Genomic DNA, 16,516 nt, shown 5'->3' with positions numbered 1-16,516 from the left:
AAAACCCTCCCAAAGAGCTTCATTTTGGAGTGACTAAGAAGGATCCATAGGAAACTATGTACTAATGCAGTATAATGATCACCCGAGTTATTAGAGCAACAAGTCTGTCACTTACGTGTGGTTCCCATGCGTGAGGTCCCACACTTCAGTGAGCACAAGTCACGTAGTCTTCTTATGTCATATAGTAAGCATTCAATTAAGTTGATAAACAAGGTCTAGACGTATCAAACCAGAAAAATCATGTATCTACCCCCTATATATCCCTAAACCCTGACTTATGAAGTCATGCATGAAGAGAAGAAGTGGTTTTTGGTTTCAAACATGGAAATTTCAAAAACCCTCCCAAGAGCTTCATTTTGGAGTGACTAATTAAGACGCATACATGCTTAATTTTTCATATACATGTTTTAAACTTGTTCAAATCTTGGTCAACAAACCTAGGATTTGACGAAGATTCAAATGGGTATAAAAAAAATTAAAACCAAGCTAGGTCTGCTCATGTCATATAGTAAGCATTCAATTAAATTGATAAACAAGGTCTAGACATATTCAAACTAGCAGGAAAATCATGTATCTACCCCCTAACCCTAAACTATGTCTTATGAAGTCAAACATGCATGAAGAGAAGTGGTTTTTGGTTTTCAAGCATGGAAATTTCAAAAACCCTCCCAAGAGCTACATATTGGAGTGAGTAAGAAGGATAGATGCTTAATATTTCATATTCATGTTTTAAACTTGATTAAATCATGGTCAAACCTAGGATTTGACCAAGATTCAAATGGGCATAAAAATTCAAAAAAAAGGAAAAAACCAATGCACATAGTCATCTTATGTCATCTAGTAAGCATTCAATTAAGTTGATAAACAATGTCTAGACATATTCAAACCAGAAAATTTATGTATCAAGCTACCCCTAACCCCAAACTCTGTCTTATGAAGTCTAGCATGAAGAGAAGTACGTGGTTTTTTGGTTTCAAACATGGAAATTTCAAAAACCCTCTCAAGATCGAGCTTCATTTTGGAGTGACTACGAAGGATACATGCTTAATTTTTCATATTCATGTTTTAAACTTGTTAAATCATGGTCAAACCTAGGATTTGACCAAGATTCAAATGGGCAAAATTTAAAAAAATGAAAAATCAAGGCACATTATCTTCTTATGTCATATAGTAAGTATTCAATTAAGTTGATAAACAAGGTCTAGACATATTCAAACCAGAGAAATCATGTATCTACCCCTAACCCTAAACTCTGTCTCATGAAGTCAAGCGCATGAAGATATGTGGTTTTTGGTTTCAAACATGGAAATTTCAAAAACCCTCCCAAGATCTACATTTTGGAGTGACTAAGATTGATAGATGCTTAATTTTTCATATTCATGTTTTAAACTTGTTTAAATCATGGTCAAACCTAGGATTTGACCAAGATTCAAATGTGCATAAAAATTCAAAATAAATCGAAATACAGGAAAAAACCAAGGCACATAGTCTTCTTATGTCATATAGTAAGCATTCAATTAAGTTGATAAACAAGGTCTAGACATATTCAAACCAGAAAATCATGTATCTACCCCCTAACCCTAAACTCTGTCTTATGAAGTCAAGCATGAAGAGAAGTGGTTTTTGGTTTCAAACATGGAAATTTCAAAAACCCTCCCAAGAGCTTCATTTTGGAGTGACTAATTAAGACGCATACATGCTTACTTTTTCATATTCATGTTTTAAACTTGTTCAAATCTTGGTCAACAAACCTAGGATTTGACGAAGATTCAAATGGGTATAAAAAAATAAAACCAAGCTAGGTCTGCTCATGTCATATACTAAGCATTCAATTAAATTGATAAACAAGGTCTAGATCGACATATTCAAACTAGCAGGAAAATCATGTATCTACCCCTAACCCTAAACTATGTCTTATGAAGTCAAGCATGCATGAAGAGAAGTGGTTTTTGGTTTTCAAGCATGGAAATTTCAAAAACCCTCCCAAGAGCTACATATTGGAGTGAGTAAGAAGGATAGATGCTTAATTTTTCATATTCATGTTTTAAACTTGATTAAATCATGGTCAAACCTAGGATTTGACCAAGATTCAAATGGGCATAAAAATTCAAAAAAATTAAAAAACCAATGCACATAGTCATCTTATGTCATCTAGTAAGCATTCAATTAAGTTGATAAACAATGTCTAGACATATTCAAACCAGAAAATTTATGTATCAAGCTACCCCTAACCCCAAACTCTGTCTTATGAAGTCTAGCATGAAGAGAAAGTACGTGGTTTTTTGGTTTCAAACATGGAAATTTCAAAAACCCTCTCAAGATCAAGCTTCATTTTGGAGTGACTACGAAGGATACATGCTTAATTTTTCATATTCATGTTTTAAACTTGTTAAATCATGGTCAAACCTAGGATTTGACCAAGATTCAAATGGGCAAAATTTTAAAAAATAAAAAATCAAGGCACATTGTCTTCTTATGTCATATAGTAAGCATTCAATTAAGTTGATAAACAAGGTCTAGACATATTCAAACCAGAGAAATCATGTATCTACCCCCTAACCCTAAACTCTGTCTCATGAAGTCAAGCGCATGAAGATATGTGGTTTTTGGTTCCAAACATGGAAATTTCAAAAACCCTCCCAAGATCTACATTTTGGAGTGACTACGATTGATAGATGCTTAATTTTTCATATTCATGTTTTAAACTTGTTTAAATCATGGTCAAACCTAGGATTTGACCAAGATTCAAATGTGCATAAAAATTCAAAATAAATCAAAATACAGGAAAAAACCAAGGCACATAGTCTTCTTATGTCATATAGTAAGCATTCAATTAAGTTGATAAACAAGGTCTAGACATATTCAAACCAGAAAATCATGTATCTACCCCCTAACCCTAAACTCTGTCTTATGAAGTCAAGCATGAAGAGAAGTGGTTTTTGGTTTCAAACATGGAAATTTCAAAAACCCTCTCAAGAGCTACATTTTGCAGTGACTAAGAAGGATAGATGCTTAATTTTTCATATTCATGTTTTAAACTTGTTTAAATCATGGTCAAACCTAGGATTTGACCAAGATTCAAATGGGCATAAAATTCAAAAAAAATAATAAAATGAAAAACCAATGCACATAGTCTTCTTATGTCATATAGTAAGCATTCAATTAAGTTGATAAACAAGGTCTAGACATATTCAAACCAGAAAAATCATGTATCTACCCCCTAACCCTAAACTCTGTCTTATGAAGTCAAGCATATGAAGAGAAGTGATTTTTGGTTTCAAACATGGAAATTTCAAAAACCCTCCCAAGAGCTTCATTTTGGTGCGACTAAAATGGTTAGAGGCTTAGTTTTTCATACTCATGTTTTTAACTTGTTTAAATCTTGGTTGAACCATAGGTTTGACCAAGATTCAAATTGGTATAAAAATTCAAAAAAATCAAAAAATGAAAAACCAAAGCACATAGTCTTCCTCTGTCATATAGTAAGCATTCAAGTTGATAAACAAGGTCTAGACATACTCAAACCAGAAAAATCATGTATCTACCCCATAACCCTAAACTCTGTCTTGTGAAGTCAAGCATGAAGAGAAGATGTTTTTGGTTTCAAACATGGAAATTTCAAAAACCCTCTCAAGAGCTTCATTTAGGAGTGACTAAGAAGGATCCATAGGAAACTATGTACTAATACAGTATAATAATCACCCGAGTTATTAGAGCAACAAGTCTGTCACTTACGTGTGGTTCCCATGCGTGAGGTCCCACACTTCAGTGAGCACAAGTCACGTACGCTAGGTAGGCAAACTCCCAGCCATCTTCTTTGTCAAGAGAGAGGCATCAACTCTCTCTCTCTCTCTCTCTCTCTCTCTCCAATTATCCACCTTCGTTGGCTGCCGGTTTTGGCAGGTCGTTTCTAGCTCAGCTCGTAGGCCATGGTGTGCAGGCTCTGTAGCCATGGCGATTTGGTCGCGCCAAGTGGTTCGTCCCCGGCTGCGACGAGGATCAATCCGGACGGTGGCTGTTAAGGACCCGATCGCATTTCTTGCTTTCAGCCTGGGGTCTACCATGTAAATCTTAGGGATTTAGACGTATTTTCCTCCATATTTTGTGTCCTGCTGTAAACTGCGCTCTGATGCGTATTGGAAATCTGGGTCCTTCAGGATCGCTCGATTGTCCCTCTAAAAAAAACATCTCTCTCATTCTCGGCCTTTCTCGCTCGCTCGCACCCCCCTGCGCTGCGCACTGACAACCCTGCACAACAGTCAACATCACCAGAAAAATGATAGACACCATAAATAAGTGGGGCCCCGTGACTGCTCTTCCTTCGTCTCCTCCCGTGTGATCCCTCTTCCTCCGACTCCCGACCTTGCGGAAAAGAAAAATGAAATGAAAGAGTTTCACTAGACGGGCAAACACATGTGCTGCCTAGTAATAATAATAATAACGTAAAAAAATTGACCTATGAATCTATTATTAAATAAGCTAAACTAGGGTTTTGCCCAGTACTACGGATCAATTTCTGAAAATCCAACTACGGGGTTCGATTTTGTCCTGCTAATATAAAATTATATAATCCGAACAAGTATTCCTCTAAAAAATCATTTTGGTATGCATCGTTTGGTACTTTTCATAGCTGGAGTGCTTGCTCCCTCTGTTAGCAAATAGTCTTCGTATGTCATATAGTAAGCATTCAAGTTGATAAACAAGGTTTAGACATATTCAACCAGAAAAATCATGTATCTACCCCCTATCCCTAAACTCTGACTTATGAAGTCAAGCATGAAGAGATGTGGTTTTTGGTTTCAAACATGGAAATTTCAAAAACCCTCCCAAGAGCTACATTTTGGAGTGACTAAGAAGGATAGATGCTTAATTTTTCATATTTATATTTTGAACTTGTTTAAATCATGGTCAAATCTAGGATTTGACCAAGATTCAAATGGGCATAAAAATTCAAAATAAATCAAAATAAATGAAAAACCAAGGCACATAGTATTCTTATGTCATATAGTAAGCATTCAATTAAGTTGACAAACAAGGTCTAGACATATTCAAACGAGAAAAATCATGTATCAAGCTACCCATAACCCCAAACTCTGTCTTATGAAGTCAAGCATGAAGAGAAGTACGTGGTTTTTTGGTTTCAAACATGGAAATTTCAAAAACCCTCTCAAGAGCTTCATTTTGGAGTGACTACGAAGGATACATGCTTAATTTTCATATTCATGTTTTAAAATTGTTTAAATCATGGTCAAACGTAAGATTTGACCAAGATTCAAATGGGCATAATTTAAAAAAATGAAAAACCAAGGCACATAGTCTTCTTATGTCATATAGTAAGCATTCAATTAAGTTGATAAACAAGGTCTAGACATATTCAAACAAGAAAAATCATGTATCTAGCTACCCCTAACCCTAAACTCTGTCTTATGAAGTCAAGCATGCATGAAGAGAAGTGGTTTTTGGTTTCAAACATGGAAATTTCAAAAACCCTACCAAGATCTACATTTTGGAGTGACTAAGAAGGATATATGCTTAATTTTTCATATTCATGTTTTAAACTTGTTTAAATCATGGTCAAACCTAGGATTTGACCAAGATTAAAATGGGCATAAAAATTCAGAAAAAACAAAAAATGGAAAATCAAGGCACATAGTCTTCTTATGTCACATAGTAAGCATTCAATTAAGTTGATAAACAAGGTCTAGATATATTCAAACCAGAGAAATCATGTATCTACCCCCCTACCTAAACTCTGTCTCATGAAGTCAAGCATGAAGATATGTGGTTTTTGGTTTCAAACATGGAAATTTCAAAAACCCTCCCAAGAGCTTCATTTTGGAGTGACTACGAAGGATATATGCTTAATTTTTCATATTCATGTTTTCAACTTGTTTAAATCATGGTCAAACCTAGGATTTGACCAAGATTCAAATGGGCATAAAATTAAAAAAACAATAAAATGAAAAACCAATGCACATAGTCTTCTTATGTCATATATATAGTAAGCATTCAATTAAGTTGATAAACAAGGTCTAGACATATTCAAATGAGAAAAATCATGTATCAAGCTACCCATAACCCCAAACTCTGTCTTATGAAGTCAAGCATGAAGAGAACTACGTGGTTTTTTGGTTTCAAACATGGAAATTTCAAAAACCCTCTCAAGAGCTTCATTTTGGAGTGACTACGAAGGATACATGCTTAATTTTCATATTCATGTTTTAAACTTGTTTAAATCATGGTCAAACGTAGGATTTGACCAAGACTCAAATGGGCATAAAAAATAAAAATAAAACAATAAAATGAAAAACCAATGCACATAGTCATCTTATGTCATCTAGTAAGCATTCAATTAAGTTGATAAACAAAGTCTAGACATATTCAAACCAGAAAAATCATGTATCAACAAGCTACCCCTAACCCCAAACTCTGTCTTATGAAGATAAGCATGAAGTGAAGTACGTGGTTTTTTGGTTTCAAACATGAAAATTTGAAAAAACCTCTCAAGAGCTTCATTTTGGAGTGACTACGAAGGATACATGCTTAATTTTTCATATTCATGTTTTAAACTTGTTTAAATCATGGTCAAACCTAGGATTTAACCAAGATTCAAATGGGCATAATTAAAAAAAATGAAAAACCAAGGCACATAGTCTTCTTATGTCATATAGTAAGCATTCAATTAAGTTGATAAAAAGGGTCTAAACATATTCAAACCAGAGAAATCATGTATCTACCCCTAACCCTAAAATCTGTCTCATGAAGTCAAGCGCACGAAGATATGTGGTTTTTGGTTTCAAACATGGAAATTTCAAAAACCCTCCCAAAGAGCTTCATTTTGGAGTGAATAAGAAGGATATATGCTTAATTTTTCATATTCATGTTTTCAACTTGTTTAAATCAGGGTCAAACCTAGGATTTGACCAAGATTCAAATGGGCATAAAATTAAAAAAACAATAAAATGAAAAATCAATGCATATAGTCTTCTTATGTCATATATATAGTAAGCATTCAATTAAGTTGATAGACAAGGTACGGTCTAGACATATTCAAATGAAGTTTAGCATGAAGAGAAGTACGCGGTTTTTTGGTTTCAAACATGGAAATTTCAAAAACCCTCTCAAGAGCTTCATTTTGGAGTGACTACGAAGGATACATGCTTAATTTGTTTAAATCATGGTCAAACCTAGGATTTGACCAAGATTCAAATGGGCAAAATTTTAAAAAATGAAATATCAAGGCACATAGTCTTTTTATGTCATATAGTAAGCATTCAATTAAGTTGATAAACAAGGTCTAGACATATTCAAACCAGAGAAATCATGTATCTACCCCCTAACCCTAAACTCAGTCTCATGAAGTCAAGCGCATGAAGATATGTGGTTTTTGGTTTCAAACATGGAAATTTCAAAAACCCTCCCAAGAGCTTCATTTCGAAGTGATTAATTAAGAAGCATACATGCATGCTTACTTTTTCATATTCATGTTTTAAACTTATTCAAATCTTGGTGAAACCTAGGATTTGACCAAGATTCAAATGGGTATAAAAATTCAAAAAAAACAAAAAAGGTCTTCTTATGTTATATAGTAGGCATTCAATTAAGTTGATAAATAAGGTCTAGACATATTCAAACCAGAAAAATCATCTATCTACCCCCTAACCCTAAACTTTGTCTTATGAAGTCAAGCATGGAGAGAAGTGGTTTTTGGTTTCAAGCATGGAAATTTCAAAAACCTCCCCCAACTTCATTTTAGAGTGACTAAGAAGGATACAAGCTTCCCTTTTCATTTTCATGTTTTAAACTTGTTTAAATTATCTTGGTCAAATCTAGGATTTGACAAGATTCAAATGGGTAAACATATGATAAGTGATGTAAATATCATTTCTAAGTGCGGGCAAACCAGCCTTTAGCTTAACATATTACAAGGTTTCAGAAAATTGAGTGGGGGCGGCTGCCCCCCTTGGCTATAGTATGGATCCGCCCATGCTATAGTTTGAGGCCATTTGGATGACGTCGAAAAAATTCTTTGATTAGAAATGGGGTTGTTCGAACCCCGTAGTTGAATTTTTTTGAACCTTGATCTGTAGTACTGGGCAAAACCCTAGTTTAACCTATTTAATTATAGATTCGTAGGTCGATTTTTCTACGTAAGTACCTTTTTATTATTACTCTACTATGGAGCACATATGTGTTTGCCTGTCGAGTGAAACTCGGAGGAAGAGGGATCACTCGGAAGGAGAGAAGGAGGAGGGAGAGCATTATGGTGTCTCCCCTTTTTCGGATGATGATGTTGACTGTTGTGCAGGGTTTGTCAGTGAGCAGGAGGTGCGAGCGAGCGAGCGAGTCGAGCGAGGCCGAGAATGAGAGAGATTTGTTTTTTTTGTGAGAGGGACAACCGAAGGATCCTGAAGGACCCAGAGACTTCCAATACGCATCCTGATGCGTCTTCTCTTGACAAAGAAAATGGCTGGGAGTTTGCGTACCTATTGCATGTGACTTGTGCTCACTGAAGTGTGGGACCTCACGCATGGGCACCACACGTAAGTGACAGACCTGTTGGTGTAAAAACTCGGTTGATTATTATAGTGCATTAGAGCAAAGTTTCCTATGGATTGAAGGGTAGGAAATCCAAGTTAACTCATTTACATGACATTATTTTTTCCATGAAGCAAAGTTAACACATCTATCAATTGTTACATTTTGGAGTGACAAAGAAGGATCCATGCTTACCTTTTCGTTTTCACGTGTTAAACTTGTTTAAATCTTGGTCCAACCTAGGATTTGACAGAGATTCAAATGGGCGGAAAATTCAAAAAAAAACAGAAAAATGAAAAACCAAAGCACATACGTAGTTTTCTTATTGAAACTAAAAGTTTGCACGTACATCTTCACATGCTACATGCTCACAAAGTCGTTTCATAAAAAATCGACTTATCATGTGACGTGTGTAAAAAAGACAAATTTCAGTGCTAAAAATAATGCTTTTCACAAGATAAACTTTCGCTTTTTTATATAGACCACACAAAATATCGGTTTTTCATGAAACTTGACGAACGCTCGTATATTATGGAGATGTACATGTAGAATTTTGTGTCCAAATTTTTCGACATTTTGAAATATGATTTTTTGGCAGAGAGAGCATACGCACCCAGGAGCCGAATTGAATTTCCGCTCTTACACTCTCTCTCCGCTTCTCTCTCCTCGAACTAGACACCAATATATTATTTTAATCCTTGTAGCCAGCTTTTTTTTTGCGGGAAACCACTGATGATATTAAAGGACAAAAATTACAGAAAGGCACCCAAACAAGATTGAAATTACAGCGAAGACCCTCTGCAACTCGATGTCACCGGCGTTGTAGCCAGCTGACTAGGACTTATTGTACTTGCTCTCATACTTCTCCTTAGCATTCTCGGCGGCTGCAGCATGCACGGCAGCAACCACCTGCGCACCCTCGCCATGGTCGAGCTCCGCTTGCTCTGCCTGGACGACGAGCACCGCCCCCTCGCCTTCACGCATGACGCCCTGAGCCTCTTCTTTTTCTTCGCTGTTGACGGCAGGCACAACCTCGTCAACGACGGCCACGACCGTGTCCATCGCGGGCGGCGCCACCATCTCCATCGCAGGCGGCACAACCAACTGATCCACCATGACATGGCCGCCGTCGCTGAAGGATTGGATCCAGGTCTGCATGTCTGCGTCGAGAGCTTCCACCCATGCCCACGACGGAACTTTCTCATGGACATGGAACTCCAAATCGCCATCTCTCTCTCCCTCCATTGCTTGTGAGTGTTATTTCCGGCGATGGCCCGACGGAACTCCATGTGCTGCAGCTTTTTATCTCCATTTTCCAACGGTCCTTGGGAAGAAGACGAGAAGAGAAATCAATCCGTGCAGTTAGCAACGAGGGGAGAAGATGATGGGATAGAGAGGAAAGAGGAGTTATAGCTGGGTACTCCCTCCGTCCGGGTTTACAAGGCCTACGTGTATCCCAATATCGTTAATTTAACTAATATAATATAATATTTATGCTACAAAAATTATACCATTAAATAGTATAACATCTGAGTTTTTCTAATGATATATATTTTGTGTTACATTAGTTAAATTTGCGATCTAGAGATACACGTATGTCATATAGTAAGCATTAAAGTTGATAAACAATGTTTGGACATATTCAAACCAGACAAATCATTCATCTACCCCCTAACCCTAATCTCGGTCGATTTTATGAAAGTCAAGCATGAAGAGAAGTGGTTTTTGGTTTCAAACATGAAAATTTCAAAAACCCTCCCAAGAGTTACATTTTAAAGTGACTTAAGAAGGATAGATGCTTAATTTTTCATATTCGTGTTTTAAACTTGTTTAAATCATGGTCAAACAACCTAGGATTTGACCAAGATTCAAATGGGAAGATTTTTTAAAAAAAAGATCAGAAAAATGAAACCTAGGATTTATGCTTGTTTAAATCTTGGTCAAACCTAGGATTTGAACAAAAGATTCAAATGGGCATAGAAATTCAGAAAAAAACAAAAGAATGAAAAAACAAAGGACATAGCATTCTTATGTCATATATATAGTAAGCATTCAAGTTGATAAACAAGGTCTAAACATATTCAAACCATAAAATCATGTATATATCTACCCCTAACCCTAAACTCTGTCTTATGAAGGCAAGCATGCATGAATGAGAGAGAAGTGGTTTTTGGTTTCAAAAAGATCCATGCATGCTTGCCTTTTCATTTTCAGGATCCTTCGGTTGTCCCTCTCACAAAAAAAAAACAAATCTCTCTCATTCTCGGCCTCGCTCGACTCGCTCGCTCGCACCTCCTGCTCACTGACAAACCACACTGCTTGATCCAACATGATCACCCGAAAAAGGGGAGACACCATAATGCTCTCCCTTCTTCTCTCCTTCCGAGCGATCCCTCTTCCTCCGAGTTTCACTCGACGGGCAAACACACATGTGCTGCATAGTAATAACAAAAAGGTACTGTACAAAAATCGATATACGAATCTATAATTAAATAGGTTAAACTAGGGTTTTGCCCAGTTCTACAGATCAAGGTTAAAAAAAATCCAACTACGGGGTTCGAACAACGCGATTCTAATCCAAGAATTTTTTCGACCTCATCCAAATGGCCTCAAACTATAGGGTTAGCATCTAGTGCAGTATGTGTGAAAATGTATGCACTATGTGTGCTATAACTTGTATGTCTTTCAAATTTGAACCAAATTTGAATAAGTTTGAAATATTTGAAAAGGGGCTTTTGGCCTAAACGTTTGAAACCAAAAACCAATACTCTTCATGCATGCTTGACTTCATATGACGAAGTTTAGCTAGGGTTAGGGGGTAGATACATGATTTTCCTGGTTTGGATATGTCTAGACCTTGTTTATCAACTTAATTGAATGCTTACTATATGACATAAGAAGACTACGTGCCTTGGTTTTTCATTTTTTGATTTTTTTAAAATTATGCCCATTTGAATCTTGGTCAAATCCTAGGTTTGACCATGGTTTAAACAAGTTTAAATCATGAATATGAAAATTAAGAATCTATCCTTCTTAGTCACTCCAAAATGTACGTAGCTCTTGGGAGGGTTTTTGAAATTTCCATGTTTGAAACCAAAAACCACTTCTCTTCATGCATACTGTGGTTTTGGGTTTCAAACATGGAAATTTCAAGAACCTCCCAACAACTTCATTTTAGAGTGACTAAGAAGGATTCAAGCTTCCCTTCTCATTTTCATGTTCTAAATTTGTTTAAATCCTGGTCAAACCTAGCTAGGATTTCACAAAGATTCAAATATATGGGTATAAAATTCAAACAAAATAGAAAAATAAAAAACCAAAGCACATAGCATTCTTATGTCATATAGTAAGCATTAAAGTTGATAAACAAGGTCTAGACATATTCAAACCAGAAAAAATCATGTATATATCTACCCCTAACCCTAAACTCTGTCATATGAAGTCAAGCATGCATTAAGAGAATTGGTTTTTGGTTTCAAACATGGATATTTAAAAAACCCTCCCAAGAGCTAAATTTTGGAGTGACTAAGAAGGATAGATGCTTAATTTTTCATATTCATGATTTAAACTTGTTCAAATCTTGGTCAAACCTAGGATTTGACCAAGATTCAAATGGGCCTAAAAATTCAAAAAAAAATCAAAAAAATGATAAACCAAGGTCTTCTTATGTCATATAGTAAGCATTCACTTAAGATGATAAACAAGGTCTAGACATATTCAAACAAGAAAAATCATGTATCTACCACCTAACCCTAAACTTTGTTTCATGAAGTCAAGCATGAAGATATGTGGTTTTTGGTTTCGAACATGGAAATTTCAAAAACCCTCCCAAGAGCTTCATTTTAAAGTGACTAAGAAGCATACATGCTTACTTTTTCATATTCATGTTTTAAACTTATTCAAATCTTGGTGAAACCAAGGATTTGACCAAGATTTAGATGGGTATAAAAATAAAAATAAAAACAAGGTCTTCTTATGTTATATAGTAAGCATTCAATTAAGTTGATAAACAAGGTCTAGACATATTCAAACCAGGAAAATCATGTATCTACCCCTAACCCTAAACTCTGTCTTATGAAGTCAAGCATGCATGAAGAGAAGTGGTTTTTGGTTTCAAACATGGAAATTTCAAAAACCCTCCCAAGAGCTACATTTTGGAGTGACTAAGAAGGATATATGCTTAATTTTTCATATAGTAAGCATTCAATTAAGTTGATAAAAAAGGTCTAGATATATTCAAACCAGAGAAATCATGTATCTACCCCCTAACCCTAAACTCTGTCTCATGAAGTCAAGCATGAAGATATGTGGTTTTTGGTTTCAAACATGGAAATTTCAAAAACCCTCCTAAGAGCTTCATTTTGAAGTGATTAATTAAGAAGCATACATGCATGCTTACTTTTTCATATTCATGTTTTAAACTTATTCAAATCTTGGTGAAACCTAAGATTTGACCAAGATTCAAATGGTATAAAAAATTAAAAAAATGTCTTCTTATGTTATATAGTAAGCATTCAATTAAGTTGATAAATAAGGTCTAGACATATTCAAACCAGAAAAATCATGTATCTACCCCCTAACCCTAAACTCTATCTCATGAAGTCAACATATGAAGATATGTGGTTTTTGATTTCAAAGATGGAAATTTCAAAAACCCTCCCAAAAGCTTCATTTTGAAGGGACTAAGAAGGATAGATGCTTAATTTTTAATATTCATGTTTTAAACTTGTTTAAATCATGGTCAAACCTAGGATTTGACCAAGATTCAAATGGGCATAATTTTTTTAAAAAAATATGAAAAACCAAGGAACATAGTCTTCTTATGTCATATAGTAAGCATTCAATTAAGTTGATATACAAGGTCTAGACATATTCAAACCAGAGAAATCTTGTATCTACCCCTAACCCTAAACTCTGTCTCATGAAGTCAAGCATGATGATATATATGTGGTTTTTGGTTTCAAACATGGAAATTTCAAAAACCCTCCCAAGAGCTTCATTTTGAAGTGATTAATTAAGAAGCATACATGCATGCTTACTTTTTCATATTCATGTTTTAAACTTATTCAAATCTTGGTGAAACCTAGGATTTGACCAAGATTCAAATCCGTATAAAAATTAAAAATTAAAATAAAAACAAGGTATTCTTATGTTATATAGTAAGCATTCAATTAAGTTGATAAATAAGGTCTAGACATATTCAAACCAGAAAAATCATGTATCTACCCCTAACCCTAAGCATGTATCTCGTTGTTTGCGCTATGATACAATATCTACCTATGTTACACTAATCTCCTCTCTCCTACTTAATTAGCTGCCACATCAGCAGTTTTGTGGGACCAATGTGTATGATACTAGCTATGATACTAGCACTATCATGTGGGTACCTAAATCTCGAGTCAAAGTTTGACACGAAACCGATGTGGACTTTATTAATGGTCGAAGGGAGTAACAATCAAAAGCACATTATTATTATTGATTGAACAACATTTTATTTGATGTGCCATAAGAAGTTTAGAAACTCCTAGCCCGTGGAGGTGGCGTTTTGGCACACGCGTGCATATGCACCCATTATTGAAAATAATAATAAAACAATTATATAAATGTTAAAAAAATCTGACATAATTTTTTTGGTATACATTGTGACATCCTATGTTCGTTCATAAGTTTTCGTGGAGAAACAACATTTTGTGTGGTGTGTACAAAAAAGGCAAAAACTGTACTGTACGTAGTCGTGTTACAGCATCAAAATTTATCTTTTTTTACAGGAGCCACATATTTTTTTTAAAAAAACTTATGTACCAACATAAAATGTCTAGATATACATGTAAAATTTTAGTTTAGAATTTTTGGACACTTTGAAATGTGGATTCACATAATGGATTCCTCTACCTCGACCCCCTTGGATTCCTGAACAGACTTACAGTACTACTAGTAGGGCCTACTATTTTTTATTATTATTACCTACTGCAGGCAAAATTTAATCTCATCGAGCGGTAAAATTCCCCGCCAACGCCCAAATATCTCGCGCCGCAAAGTTTCAGATCTACGAATATTTTTTTCCCTCAAAAGAAGGACTGCGAAATTCCCTTTTTCTCCTCTATCGCCCAGCTTCGCCCTAGTTTCGCCCGCAAGCCCTCAGAGAAACCGCTCCTCTTACCTACCTCCCACCTTCACGGCCGCCGCACCGGAAAATCACCGCCGCACTTCGCCGTTCAAGCTGCCACGGCTTCAAACCTCGAGGCTGTCCTATTCGCTTGATCCGCACCTACTCCGGCGTCCACCGCACCGTATCTCGTTCGCCGACTCTATCGACCACCGCACCTGACCAGCTTCGCCGACACCGACGTCCCCGTGCACTGCACATCATCTGCTTCACCGACCTTCTACTTCGGCCGGCGCGCTGAACACTTCATCGACCGCCCAGCATGTCCTTCTCCGACCCCCCAAGATCTGCTTCCCCGACACCCACCGCAACAGCAGTCCCCTCGCCGACCTCCACGTCACCCGTAAGAACGCGGAACACGTCTAAACGCTGCCCAGAAATGGGTAACCAGACATCCCTGCGCGTTTTGTTCTGTTAGGAGTATTGCAGCTGACTGTATTTCTGAATTCGTGCTAGTATATTTTTAACTTACAAGTGCTTTCGTTGGTAACCACCTCATCCTTTAGATTTAAACACGACGCATAAGTATTTTTTTCCGTGACCTAACCCACCCATTTGCTGAAACTCTACATGGTATCAGAGCCTAGGTTTCCTTACTGCTAGTGCTAGCCGCCCCAAACAGTACCATACAAGTTCTTCCTTTGAACACAAAAACCACCGTTGAGATGTAGAAATCCAGGCGGCGGGAGGCCGCATCAGGTGCTCTGCGTGGGTTGCGGCTATCACACACAGCGATGTGAGTTGTGTGAGATCGGCGGCTGCTCGCGTGGGGACAAAGAAGAGGGTCAAGATCGTTTTGGTTTAGAAAGGAGAGAAGAGGAAGTGAATCCATGGCAGAGAGATCTGGATCCATGCAAGGGGAGATGTTGGAGGCGTGCGGAGTGGGCCGAGCCTTTGAGCGCAGGGCGGAGCCGGAGGTTGGTGCTGGACGTTGACCAGCGCGAGCCGGTCGATGTGGCCAGGTGCGGTCTGCCAGGTTGGCCAGGGCGCGCAGACGAGGCGCCATCCGAGTGGAAGTGAGGAGAAAATGGAGATGTGAGGCTGTGAGGATATGTTGTGATGGAGTTGATGAGGCTGCGGTTGAGTCGTGATGGAGTTGATGAGGCTGCGGTTTAGTGGTGATGGTGATGGTTGTGGATATGTCCAGGGGAAAGGCATGCGTGCCTGAGGTGAGACTGGTTGAGGCCTGACCGGGGGATAGGCATGGGTGCTTGAGGAGTGGATGGTTGAGGCAGGAGTTGGCTGGGGGTTTGTGGGAGAGACGGAAGAGGTCAGTGGCCGGGCAGAGTGCAGAAGAGAGGCTGAGGACATTGAGGCGAGTGTGGATGGTTCTGCGGAAATTGTGTGGTGAGGCAGCCGGGGTTGTTGAGGACGTGTATGGTTAGGAGTTGTGCGTATTCCAGATGGTTGAAGCTGGATGTCTTCGCTGCTGATGAAGAGATGAATCGAGATGACAAGATGATGGAAAGTGCAATGTTGTCATGTATCCTAGGAGTTATGCTGAAAGTTCATTACTCGTAGTTGTCATATGTGTCATGTTGTTGCAAGATGGACATGGTTGTTTACCCATGATCATCTTGAGGGGGTGTGTTGGACCATGAGTAAGTTTAGTAGTAGCACTGTAGTAATATTGTATCCAGTGTGAGGCCCATAGAGGCCCATGTCCAGTGGTATTGTAACCCTAACTCAGATGATATAAATACAGAGTGTGGTGGTCTGAGTGACCTAACCCACCCATTCGCTGAAACTCTACAAAATATGAGCCACCAATCATGAGCCGTTGAATGCTCTACATGTCCACGATTGACAACA

Source organism: Lolium perenne, chromosome 2 (genome assembly GCF_019359855.2).
Source record: "Lolium perenne isolate Kyuss_39 chromosome 2, Kyuss_2.0, whole genome shotgun sequence".
Classification (NCBI taxonomy): domain Eukaryota; kingdom Viridiplantae; phylum Streptophyta; class Magnoliopsida; order Poales; family Poaceae; genus Lolium; species Lolium perenne.
Note: the sequence above shows the minus strand (reverse complement) of the source record.